General features: G+C 46.3%; 1 protein-coding gene across 9 annotated transcripts in view; it reads right to left on the minus strand.

The window, feature by feature from the left end:
• The window catches only part of PKIG (cAMP-dependent protein kinase inhibitor gamma), a 79,015-nt gene that overhangs the window by 10,353 nt on the left and 56,080 nt on the right, over positions 1 to 12,582 (minus strand). For 5 of the 9 annotated variants that reach the window (XM_058562645.1, XM_058562642.1, XM_058562641.1 and 2 more), the window contains one exon: positions 11,053 to 11,122. The exons of the other annotated variants lie outside the window; for them this stretch is intronic. The gene's annotated coding sequence lies outside the window, so the exon portion shown is untranslated. The remainder of the gene's footprint in view (positions 1 to 11,052; positions 11,123 to 12,582) is intronic. 9 annotated transcript variants of the gene reach the window in all.

The raw sequence follows: 12,582 nt of genomic DNA on the forward strand, positions 1-12,582 counted from the left end.
AAGAAAAGTTACAAGTATTTTTTACTCGTCATTTGTTCTTTGACTTTATTTCTGGCATTTCTCCCCAGGCACACATTTTTTTCTGTTCATGTAGTCAAACTGATCCAATAAAAATTGGCATATTTTATTTCATGGTTTATAGGTTCTGGATCATACTTAGAAATGTCTTCCCCACTCTGAAATTAGTAAAGAATTCTCCCTGTTTATTTCTCGTACTTTTATGGCTTTATTTTTCACATTTAAATCTTTGATTAAACTGGAATTTATTTGCTACAAGGTAGGAGTTAGAGATCCACCTTAATTTATTTTTTCCACTTAACTCAAAACCATTTGTAGAATAATCAGACTGAAAGGGATCCCAGAGCTCATCTAGACAAGCCTCTCATTCATAGCTGGGGAAGCCGAGGTTCAGAAAGGGAAAGTGACTTGCCCAAAGTTCTTGAATCCTCGTCTAGAGCTCTTTCTTTCGTCTTGGGAGTCCCCAGTGACATTACATCTCTACAGGGTGTGTGTGGTGTGGCAGAAGGTCCCCAGTGCAGGCATCCAGCCCAGCATCTGAGTTCACTAGACGTAAGAGGCATGCAATTAATAAATCACAAGCATGGTCCATTTTTGTTGGGTGACTTGTCAATAAAACTGTCCTTTTGACATTGTCATTAAACGCCTTTGTTTTTACTCCATGTTGAATGGGGCACAGAAGGCCCAAACTTATACTTCCTTCTTTAGTGCTCTACAATGCTGAGCGGAATTCAAGTTCCACAACAATGGCTGCCCTGATTGGCGTGTGCACTGCCATATCCAAGAGGCCTAGCACACAGCTGAAGCTCAATGAATATCTGATGAATGAGTGACTAAAAGCAGTTTCTCCCCTGGAATAGAAGATTCCAAGGTAGAAAAAGCAAAGGGGTGTGCAGCCCTGCATCATAACAGTGGCCAAAGGCCTGGCTCAATCAGACCCCCGATGAGTCCCTTTCTCCTCATCTGAATAATGAAGGTTGAAATATGATCTCTGAGTCTCTTCCAGTCCTGACACTGCACTCATTCATTCAGTGTTTATGGAGCACCTTCTACATGCCAGGCATCGTGCCAGGAATGGGGTACACACTGGAGACTAAAAGTCACTTACAATCTGATAAGAGAAAAAGACATTGAACAGTAAATGAATCTAGCATCACAGACTGTGAAAAGGGCTATGGAAGAAGAGAACAGGGTTCTCTGCGTGTGAATGGTTCAGTCAAAGGTTGCACGGTCAGGGAAGGCCTCCTTGAAGAGGTGATCTTGGGCTGAGCTCTACAGAGAAGTTGGATAGAGGGGAGACCAGGCAGAGCCACCAGCCAATCAGGGTCTACAGCAATGCAGTAGCTTCCGTCTCAGCTCGAGCCCCCTGGGGTGCTAGAGTGATGCTCTTTCACTCCTTCTCATCCTCAGAAGGTCTCAGTGCCTTCCCGGGGTCTAGATGCTTGTGAGGGGTTTAACCCTGAATGCCTTGGACAGAAGGGAGGAGCCCTTGTACTCAGCTTTCCAGACCCCTGGTGCCCAGGGTCAGAGGCAGCGGTTCCTGCAGGTGCTTGCTCTGGGCACTGTCAGGTGTCCCCACAGGAAGCCACCTTCTCCCTTGGTCTTTACTTCTCCCCTCACTTTGTAAACTGAAGAGGCCCCGGGCTCTGCCAAGAGCTACACGGTCTGTTCCAAGTTTGCAGCTATTAGCCCTCATTGCTCAGGCAGATTCCATTACAGCTCCAAATCGTTTCCCAAATATACCAGAAAGGTCATTTCCTGTTTTCTTTTCTTTTTTTTTAAATTAAATATTTGCAGAAACCACACAAAAAGAAAGCAGACCGTTTTTCAGAGGACACAGAGCACAGAGTAGGACTTGGTCCCATGGGAGAGGCCTCCTGAGGGTGGGGAAAATGCTCTCTAAGGCTTCTCTGAGGGAAGAAAGGGCTGTGGAAACCTGATGGAAATACCAGGCCTATTGAGCTGGCATTCTTCAAATTCAAAGGCAAGCGGCTTTTCTCTGTGATGGGCAGCCAGAACCAGAGAAGCACTGCGGCCAGCAGAAAAGTCAGGGCCCCAGACTGAGCACATTCTCAGAACCTGGGACAGGGCAGGGTGGCTGGTTCTAGCCACGTGCAGCCTGCTGGGGACCAGCACCCAGCTCACCTAGGGCCTCAGGGACACACCCAGATTGGAGTCACCAGAGAGGAGCCCGTCCCCTGCCAGGGCAGTGCCTGATGCCCTTCAAGGAGCGGCCTCCAGGGAGGCTTCGTTTGGAGGCAGTCAGGCAGGGCCCCGGCCTCTGCACCCTGAGGGCCAGCGCCACACAGCCCTGGGTGCAGGCAGTGGAGAGACTGACTTTGGGAGGCTGCTGGGTGTGGAGGAAAGGGCAGGGTGTTGGAGTCACGCAAGGTCCTCAGTGACTTCCGGGTTGCCAGTCCCCATGAACACCTTCTCAGATCACTCTCCTCCAGGACCTCCAAACACCACACCCTCTCGGCCTCCCTCCAACCTCTGAGGCCACTTCTCAACTCCTCCAAACAGGTGCCTCCTTTGTTACAGACTGCTGTGTTAGAGGGTCCCCTTCTTTCTGTTTGCTCCCTGGGGGTCCTTACCCTTTCCCCTAATAGTACGTGTTGATGATGCCCAAAGAGCCCCAGGCCTCTCTTAAGAGCTCTAGACTTGCCAGTCCACCTGCCCACTTAACTCCCTTGGACTTCTCACCAGCATTTCAAACTTCAGATGTCAAGTCACAAGCCTGCTCCCTCCAGCCTCCCCCAGCTCAGTGAAGGCACACTCCGTCGCGACTGCTCAAGCTGGAAACCTGGAGCCGTCCTGGATTCCGCTCCTTTTCCACCACTCATGTACAATCTGTCAACAGGGCCTGTCATTTCTACTTGCAAAACAGAGCTTGAGTTTTCCCACCTCCCCCGTCCACATGCACCACGCGGTCTCCATCGTTTCTCACCTGCACCCCTGGTGGAGCCTCCTCACCGCATCCCTGCCTCCCCCTTGCCCTTGGCCCAAGGCCTGTTTTCTGCACAAGCAGCCAGGGTGAGGTTCACAAATCAGACATTGGACCTTGTGATTCCCCTGCTTCATTCGACTTTCCATGTTTTTCTATTCCACATCTGGCAAAATCCAAACTCTGTGCACCAGCCCCCGAAGTCCTGCAGTGATCCGGCCCTGCCTTCCTCTGGGTCCTTTTGTCTCATTTCTACTCTCTCCTTGGTCCATTTTGTTCTTTAACTTCTCAAACTAGCTAAGCTCTTCCTGACCTCAGGGCCGTCATGAGACTGTTCCCTTTGCCTAGAACATTCTCTGTCATTCTGCTCTTTAAGTGGATTCCTGGCCCTGCCTTTTCCAATTTTCCTGCTCTAGGACCCTGACATGGGGGCCCTGTAGGCATGAAGCCCCCCAAGTCCCTCTGTCCACCACTACTCCATGTCGAGAAGGCCTGGCAGAGCCGCCTGGAGTCTTGCATGGTGCGGTGGACACAGCACAGGACTTTGGGGTCGCTGAGCTTCTGCCCCTACAGCTGGGCAACTCACCTGACCACAGATTCCTCTCCTGTAAAATGCGGGTATAGCAACTGCCTTGAAAGGTAGTGTGGGGGAATAATCAGAGTCAGCATTTACGGAGGCCTTACTGCATGCCAGACTGTGCTAAACATCTCACAGGTATTATCTCATTTAATTTTACAGCAACTCTGTGAAGTAGAAAGCATTCTTATTGCTGTTCTGCAGAAGAGGAAGCTGAGGCACAGAGAGGTTAAGGAGCTCGCCCAAGGTCACACAGCCACCAGGCGCGGAGCAGGGTCGAGCCTGTACTGTTAGGCTGGAAAGTGTGGAAATGCACTAGCATCATGCCTGGCACATAGTAAGGGTTTGTTAAAAACTATCCATTCCCTTTTCTCCCCTTTTTCTCCTCTATCCCCAACCTCACAGTAAGGCATTTCTGAAGAAAGGACAAGAAAGCAATGAAGTCTCAAGAAAACATTCTACGATGCTGGCTAAAACATACACCCAGATGTGTTTTACGCATGCTTAACAAAACTCTAGTCAGAATTTTCAGCTGGATGCAAAAATATTCAGAATCTTTTCAGTGATATTGGGTTGATACTCTGAATTCTGCCACCAAATTCTATTTTTTGTGATCTAACTTCACAGCAACAGTAAAAATAATTGTTTTGGGGTACAAATTGTAAAACTCCCACCCCCTCAGCAGCTGTATCTCACCCTGAGGCAGGGCCATGTTGGTTCCTCATGTCGGGCTGGGGCTGGGGACTGGAGCTGTGATACTAACTCTTCAATCCATGAAAGTCTGTGCTTCTACGGAGGTCTTGGAAAGAGGCAGAATAATCCAGCTGGATGACTGCTTGGGACCAGGCATGCTGGGTCTCCCCAGGCCTCCTGCTGTTTACACATTATCTGAACTTGGTGAGGACTCAGCAAGGTTCCCAGAAACTGGCAGTCCCCGTCATACTACGGAGGGAAGGCAGGAAGGGAAAGTGAGATCACTTCCAAGCAGGCCAGCCAAAGGTCCAGGGGCTGAACTGAGCTCCAGCTCTGCTGATGCCAGGCTGGGAGCCTCCGGGCAAGTTGTTCCCCCTCAAACCTCAGGGATCTCAAGTGTGGAATGAAGGGGTAAACTGTGCATCTCGGTGGTGGTTCTGCAATATGTCTGCAAATTCTTTGGCATCCCTCCTATCAAGAGTGGAATCTAATTTGCAAGCTCTTGAATGTGTTGGCCCTAGTGACTTGCTTCTAACCAACAAAATGCAACAGAGTGATGCTATGGGACTTCCAAGATGAGGTTAGAAAAGGTGACATGGCTTCCACCTGGTTCTCCCTTGGGACACTTGTCTTTGGAACTTTGAGGTGCATGTAGGAAATGTGAAGCTGCCATGCTGCGAGGTAACCCAAACCAGCCCCGTGAAGTGACCACACAGAGAGTCCTGAGACAGCAGAGAGAGAGAGGCAGCTGGCAGTCCCTAGCTTTGCTGGCCCCTGGCCACTCCAGCATCAGCCACTATGTAACACCACATGAGAGATCCAGGCCAGAACTGACTAGCCAAGTTGTTCCCAAATCCCTGCCTACAGAAACCATGAAAGATAATAAATTACTGCTGTTGTTTTAAACCACTAGGTATTGGGGGTGTGATGTGTTATGCAGCAACGGATAATCACAGTGATCTCTAATGTTACTTCCAGCCCTGCAATCCCTCTAGAATTCTATAAAAAGCATGCCCAAAATCCACTGTGGAGGATGAAAAGAAGGTATTATCTCTTAATATTAATTAATTCATCCAATAAAATTTTACTGATCAATGTGTACCAGGCTTGGGACTAGATGCCATGGATACGAAAATAGTAAGACACCACTGTGCCCTTGAGAGAAGTTCATGGTCTAGTTAGGGAGAGCAACTCATAAACTTTTTTTTTTTTCCCCCCCCCAAAGCCCCAGTAGATAGTTGTATGTCATGGCTGCACATCCTTCTAGTTGCTGTATGTGGGACGTGGCCTCAGCATGGCCGGAGAAGCAGTGCGTCGGTGCGCACCCGGGATCTGAACCCGGGCCACCAGCAGAGGAGCGCGCGCACTTAACCGCTAAGCCACGGGGCCGGCCCAAAAAAATGGTCCAGCAACTTGAATGTTATTTCATTTCTTTTTTTTAATTTTTTATTTATTTATTTATTTTTCCCCCAAAGCCCCAGTAGACAGTTGTATGTCATGGTTGCACATCCTTCTAGTTGCTGTATGTGGGACACGGCCTCAGCATGGCCAGAGAAGCGGTTCCTCGGTGCGCACCGGGGATCCGAACCCGGGCCCCCAGCAGCGGAGTGCGCACACTTAACCGCTAAGCCACGAGGCTGGCCCATAAACTTTTAATTCTTAACCAAGTAGTGGTGGGACACATATCAGAATTACCAGAATCACTGGGTGACAGTTTCAAACTATATCCCCTCACCTTCCTCGGGGATTCTAATAATGCCAGGTCAGGGGATGGGGGGCGTGCTTTCTAGCTGATGATCACTGCCCTCGTCAGCCTCTGTTACTAATGGGGGGGGGGGTGTCAGAGCCGACACACGTGGTGAGAGAGAAAATAACTTAGGGACCACTTCTGAATATGAATCTTTAAAATAAGAATCTCTAAAAAGCTTGGTAGTTAAGAGTTACAACAAAAATATGTATAAGGCAGCGTGGGGCTCAGGAGTCCAGTCGTTTACACACAGTTACTAACTTTAAGGAAGTTACTCTCTCCCCTTCTTTATATTTATCCTTATATTTATACTCACCGGGCACTGGAGATTCTGCAATGAACAAAACAGACTCTGCCCTCACGAAGCTCACATTCTAGTGGAGCAACTCGTACTAACAAATAAATAGAATAAATATCAGGTGGCAAAAAGCACTACAGGGATAGAAAGTGAGAGGCGAGTGCGGTTTTCTAGAGTGGACAAGGAGCCTCTCTGATAGAGGTGATGCTGGTGCAGAGACTTGAAGGAAGGGAGGAGGGAGGGAGGCCAATTTTCAGAGCCTTCTCCCGAGCGTGGGGTGAGTGAGCCTCCGGGGCGGTGAGGGCGTCTCGTCACAAGTCACTCACAGGCACAGACACTGGAGGCCCAGAGGCAGTGCCAAAAGGGCTTGCGGCTCTCCTGTCTTAAGCTGGAGGAGGAACAAAGTTCTCTTCCATTCTTTCTGCCTTCTGATAGAAGCAGAGTTCAGAACCCACAAAACACAACATAGGAAAATGCTAATTCAACAACAGCCTCCCTGGGAACCTGGAAGAGCCGCATGTTGGTGAGCCAGGAGCCACCTCATTGGAGCAGAGAGCGCAGACGCACCTGTGCCTTTGGCCCACATTAACACAGTTTGCACAAGATTCCCAGTACCCCTCCACCCCTCGCTTCCAGGCACTGAGTCTGCACGGGACAGCCCGCCCCCAGCCCAAGTGTTCTGTGGAATCCTAGTGGCCCAGGACAGAGGCCCCTCAGCCGGCACATCCTCTTCCCTCAGCCAGCAGAAAAGATAAGAGCTCCCTGTCTTGCCACAATGCAGCTGCTGATGCATTTGTTCAGTATCTGCCTTCCCAACCAGCTTCAAAAGGACAGGTGCCCTGACTTTCCTGTTTGTCACTGTATCCCCAGCACACAGCACAGTTCCTCACACATGGAAGATGCTCAATAAATATACTGATATGAAGGAATTAATGAACAAACAAACAAAATAAGAACTTAAGAACATCTGCACTGTCACATCAGTGACTAAAATAACCGTCTAAGGCCTGGCCCCTGACCAGATAAACAACAATGGTGGTAATGAAATAAAAATAGCTACCATTTATGGGGTATATATACTACGTTATCACATGTGGTAACAAATGCTTTCCATGTAGCCTCTTATTTACGCTTCACAGTGGCCCTGTGTAATTAGATCCTTTCACACACAGCCAGGATTCACACCCAGGCCTGGCTGGCTCCTGGGCCCAAGGCCTCAAAGGCGGCGCCTCTCTTTGGCTCAGGGAAGCAGACGACATGGGAGCCCCAGGAAGAGGTGGGCTTAAACGGGCTAAAGTGGCAGGAGGAGACCGACTGGAAGAAGGAAGGGAGGCTCTCCTTGGTCTTCATTTACACCTGTCTCCCAGTCACCTGGCCTGTCAGAGCTCTGCTCGAGCAGCATTCTCTAGAATTACAGAATGTTCCTTCATTCCTTCAGTCACCCATTCAACACTCACTAAGTACATATTCTTTCCAGCAACGGCACTGAAGGTGTTCTGAGAAGGACTGCATTCTCTAACCCTCACAATGGAGAGGTCATGGCTCAGAGAAGTGACGTGAGTCACCCAAGTCCTCCAACCAGTTAGTGGCTGAATCAGGACCTGAATCTGCATTTCCTCCTTCCCGATTCAGTGCATGTTCTTTAGGACGGTGCATCCTAGTGATGGCTTTGTCTTGATGTGGATGATACCGCATCCGTCTCATCCCCATCAGAGAACTGTTCTGTTACCAAATCCCCTGCCCTCTGGCTTCTTTCAGTGCAAATGACTATCATCAAATTAGGTCACACACTGTAATAAAGGGGAGGAGGAGCTTTCAGAGTGATTTACTGAGCACCGCCCACAGCGCCTGCTGCATACACAGTGCCTCCTAAACATTTTCTAGAAGAACGAATGAATGAGCCAGGGGAGATATACAGCAGATCTGCTAACATGAACAGTTGAAGAGCATGCAATTCTAAGTCCTCCTAGTGCCTAACAGGATCCTATGCTGCTGTCTCTTGAATTTCAGAGAGTGATGGGCATCTACATGAGCGTCCTTCACATCGACAACTACAGCAGGGCAGAGAGAAACCAAGCCAGGGATTCCGATGACAGAAAAATGATCCTGTGCTGAACTACCATTGGTTCTGACGTCAGTGGAGAAATGCAGCCCCGTGAAACCATCATCGTTTTACAGCTGCTCGCTGAGAAGAGCCTATCTGACAGGCGATGTTGACAAGCGGAAATTACTCACCAAAAACTCGGCTTTGCCTATGTCAACCCCAAATTCAGGCATATCAAAGACATGCTTGTAGCTTCTTAGCTAATAAACCCATTTATAAAATACATTAGAGTTAAATTTCATTTGTCTGATTATTCCTCAGGGAATGACTCACTCCAGATCACCAAGATTCCCACACTGTTACTCGTTTAATATCAAAACCTTATCTGGAGACAGAAAGTAGATCAGTGGTTGCCTAGGACTGGGGAGGGCTGGGGGCCTGGGAGGGTGACGAGTAAAGGGTGCAGGGTTTCTTTCTGGGGTAAAGAAAATGTCCTAAAATTGATTATCGTGATAGATGCACAACTCTGTGACTATACTGAAGGCCACTGAACTGTACAATTTAAATGGGTGAATTGCATGGTATGTGAATTATATCCCAATAAAGCTGTTAAAAAAAAAACCTTATCTGAATGATAACGGATAGAAATTCTTCCCATGTATTGCAATAATGCATTAATGTCTTACCCACTAACTTTTTCTTAATAATTTAAGATCACTGCTGTGAGCACAGTTTTTTGTGTCTGCTATAACAGAGCAATGTTCTCAGTATTACAATATACAACAGGGCAGTTTGCCCTACACTAAACAAACCCATATTTTTTCTGCTTACTTTTTTTTTTCTAAAAGTGCCCTTTACTTTCATCCTTGATAGTTAAGCTCATGTGCTTGGGTCATGTATAACTTACTGACTTACTGGCTGTGTCATCTCTGGTGAGTTACTAGATCGCTCTGTGCCTCAGTTTCTCCATATGTACCATAAGAGGGATGTGAGGATGAGAGAAGATAACGCACATAAAGCATTTAATGCTGTTCTTGGCAGTGGTAAGCCAGACTAAAGTTTAGCCACCAATGCTCTTCTCACTGCCATCAGTGTAGCTGCCTGGAGCAGCCCTTCTGAGCTATGGACTCAGAAACCAGAAAGCTTGCATAGTGTGTTCAGTACCCCTGGTGTGTTCAGTGAGATGAAATGGGCTGGGGATGCAATTTCATGATTGGACTTTGGGACATCCCATGCGATGGCTCTGAGCTTCAGTGATATTAGGTAATTTGTCCTAGTTCACCTCTAAACAGAAAAACCTAGAGGTTTCTTGGGTGAGGTATCCCAAGATCCTGGCATCTGGGAGGCTGATACCCAATGAGACACAGTGCCCCACAACACTTTAGGCTCTCTCTAAACCATTAGTTTTTAAAATTGAGAGGTTACAGGCACATTTTAGAATCTGAGGAAAGCTATGGACACTGTGCCCAGAAAAGTATATATATATACGTATACACAAAAAACTGTACCCATGATTACAGGGGAATCTTGCATTCCAGAAGCCAACCATAAACCCCTGGTTAAAAACCCCAGCTCTAGACTTCATATAACCCCAGCATCTTCAAGGTTTGGTGGCTCTGGGCCCCAGTGCTCTCACAGCAGTAGGAATGGAAGGCCCTCTGGAGGCTTGCCCTCCTAAATTGGCCTTGGCCAGATAAACAGTCCTGGGAGCTGACTGCCGCATCCTAGTCACTGCAAACATCTGCATCCAAGGGGATTCCCAGGGGCACTGAGTCAGAACAGGACACAAGCCTGGTGGCTTGGGAAGCCACTGTAGGGCAAGGCCCAGAAGACTTGCTGATAAGCACCTGGGGAGTTCCAACCCCCAGGGAAGGGCAGCTGCCCACCAGACAACACTCTGCCAACAGAGAATGGGAATCTTAGGAGAGATGCTAGAGGCAGGCTAGGCTAGAGGGAATTCAAAGCAGCTGAAAATCCCCCAAATTCCCAGGACTACCAGGACTTGGACAGAGAAATAAAGGCTGGCGATTCTGCCCTAACTGCAAGGAGACAGAGCTGAAACGGGGTGGGCAGGTTGTGGGTAGAGGAAGTGGGCGGATCATGGATCAGAGGCTGTTAAAAATCAACTTATGCCAGAAATGTTTAGATACTATAAAAATACGACCACTGACCCAAGGTGGCCGTACGTCCCGGCAGGCCACTCGTGTTCTATGAACTGCAACTTTCTTCCAACTGGAAGGGACCTACACCATCTCTCCTCATCAGACAACTGGGCTCTGCTTGTTTCCGTGGGCTGGGTTTTGCTTGCTTCTGCTCCTCTATCACAATATCAAAATTCCTGTAATGTACCCTAGTCTTTATGAAAATAGCTTTACAACAAACAAACGGTGGACAGGAAAATTGGCATCATGCCCAAATTCGCTAATAACTCCTGTGTATGATCCCATCTGCTTCAGAGGATGGCTGAAGAAAGCCATTCTCTGTTAAGGCATCAGAGGTAAACTATCTTTCTGATGCTATAAAGAAAGTGTCTGTAAATGGAATCATCACTGAGAAATTGCAGCGAGACGGTATATAACTTCTGAAAAGGGCCATCCTGCCTTTTCTTCATGAGGCAGGAACCTATTCCTATTGGAACCTATTTCTTTAATTTCTTGAAACGGAAATAAAGGCATTTAGGCAAACACGCCCGGTGCTGTGGTAGAGGGGTATGAACAATGCAACTACCCACCTGTCTTAGTTTCTTTTTCCTGCTCGCATCTCTTCAGATTTTCCACTGTTGACTAATCAATGTGGAAATTCTAAGGAACCAGAAGAAAAACAAAAATTAGAGCCAGATATACTCCAGGGCTGTAAACTGAAACAATCTTTTGGGAAGACAAGAATATCTACTAACATATTAAAAGTGCACATCCTTTGGGTGAGTCAAATATCTAGGATTTATACCATAGATATGTTCACATAAGTAAAAGGATGTTCAGTAAAACATATTGTGCAATAGCAAAAAAAAAAGAAGAAACAACTTAATTGTCCGCTAACAGGAAAAGAGTTTTAAATTATGGTGTATCAATACAATGAGAAACTATACAGCCACTACAAAGAATGAGGGAGATTTTGTTATACTGACATGGAGAAATGGACATACTCTGTTCTTTAAAAATAATGTAAAATTGTATACATTATAACTTTTTAATAAAAAATTTGAACATGATTGTTTATGCTTAGGAAAAAAGTACAGCATTTGTGTACATACACATTTTTTTTCTATCCACATGGGGAAGGCAGAGAGCAAACTACAAACAGTGGTTCTCTCTGGGACTCAGAAACTGAGGGAAAAAGGAATGAAAAACTTTCAGTTTTTACATTAACTATTTCTGTTTTGGTTGGAAACTTTTAAAGAGGCATACATAACTTTCATAATCATTATACATGCTATCCAAAGTTCTAAAATATCAAGAGTAAGGGCAAAAGACATGTTCAAAGACTGAGCAAGTTTACCATTACTTCAAGAACATTCTCCAACAGAAAGGAAACTGAACACAGAAAATAAGTGAGACTTTAGAATCAACAGTGAGCAAAGAAATTAGTAAGTATATTGGTAAATTTAAAGAAGTATTGACTGAGTGAAACAAAGCTAAATGGGGAAATAAAAACAAATTTGACAATATTTGACTATATTACATATTTGACCATAACAACACTGAAGATGGAAGAGAGATCAGAGTTAAAACTTTCTAAGGTCCTTGATTATTCAGGACAAACAGAGAAATATTGTTTTACTTTAGACAATCCATCCGTGATACATATTAAAATTTTAAGGGTAAAAACAACAAAATATAGAAATAGAATGCATAAGTTCCAAACCAGTTAGCATGCTCCTGTGTAGACAAGACTAATTACCTAAAAATGTCAATCCCGGGCCAGCCTGGCAGCGTAGCGGTTAAGTTCGTGCGCTCGGCTTTGGTGGCCCAAGGTTCATGGGTTCAGATCCTGGGTGCGGACCTACACACCTCCTAACAAGCCATGCTACGGCAGGCGTCCCACATATAAAATAGAGGAAGATGGGCACGTATGTTAGCTCAGGGCTAATCTTTCTCACCAAAATAAATAAATGAATAAATACATAAATAAATAGGTCAATCCTTCCCAAATTACTACAAAATTTCAATTAAATTTCAGTAAGAATACCAATAGTTTTTTTGGAGGGGGGAAACATAAAAAATTATTTTAAAGTTCATATGCAATAATAAATATCCAAGAA

The sequence above is a fragment of the Diceros bicornis genome, chromosome 19 (assembly GCF_020826845.1).
Source record: "Diceros bicornis minor isolate mBicDic1 chromosome 19, mDicBic1.mat.cur, whole genome shotgun sequence".
NCBI lineage: Eukaryota > Metazoa > Chordata > Mammalia > Perissodactyla > Rhinocerotidae > Diceros > Diceros bicornis.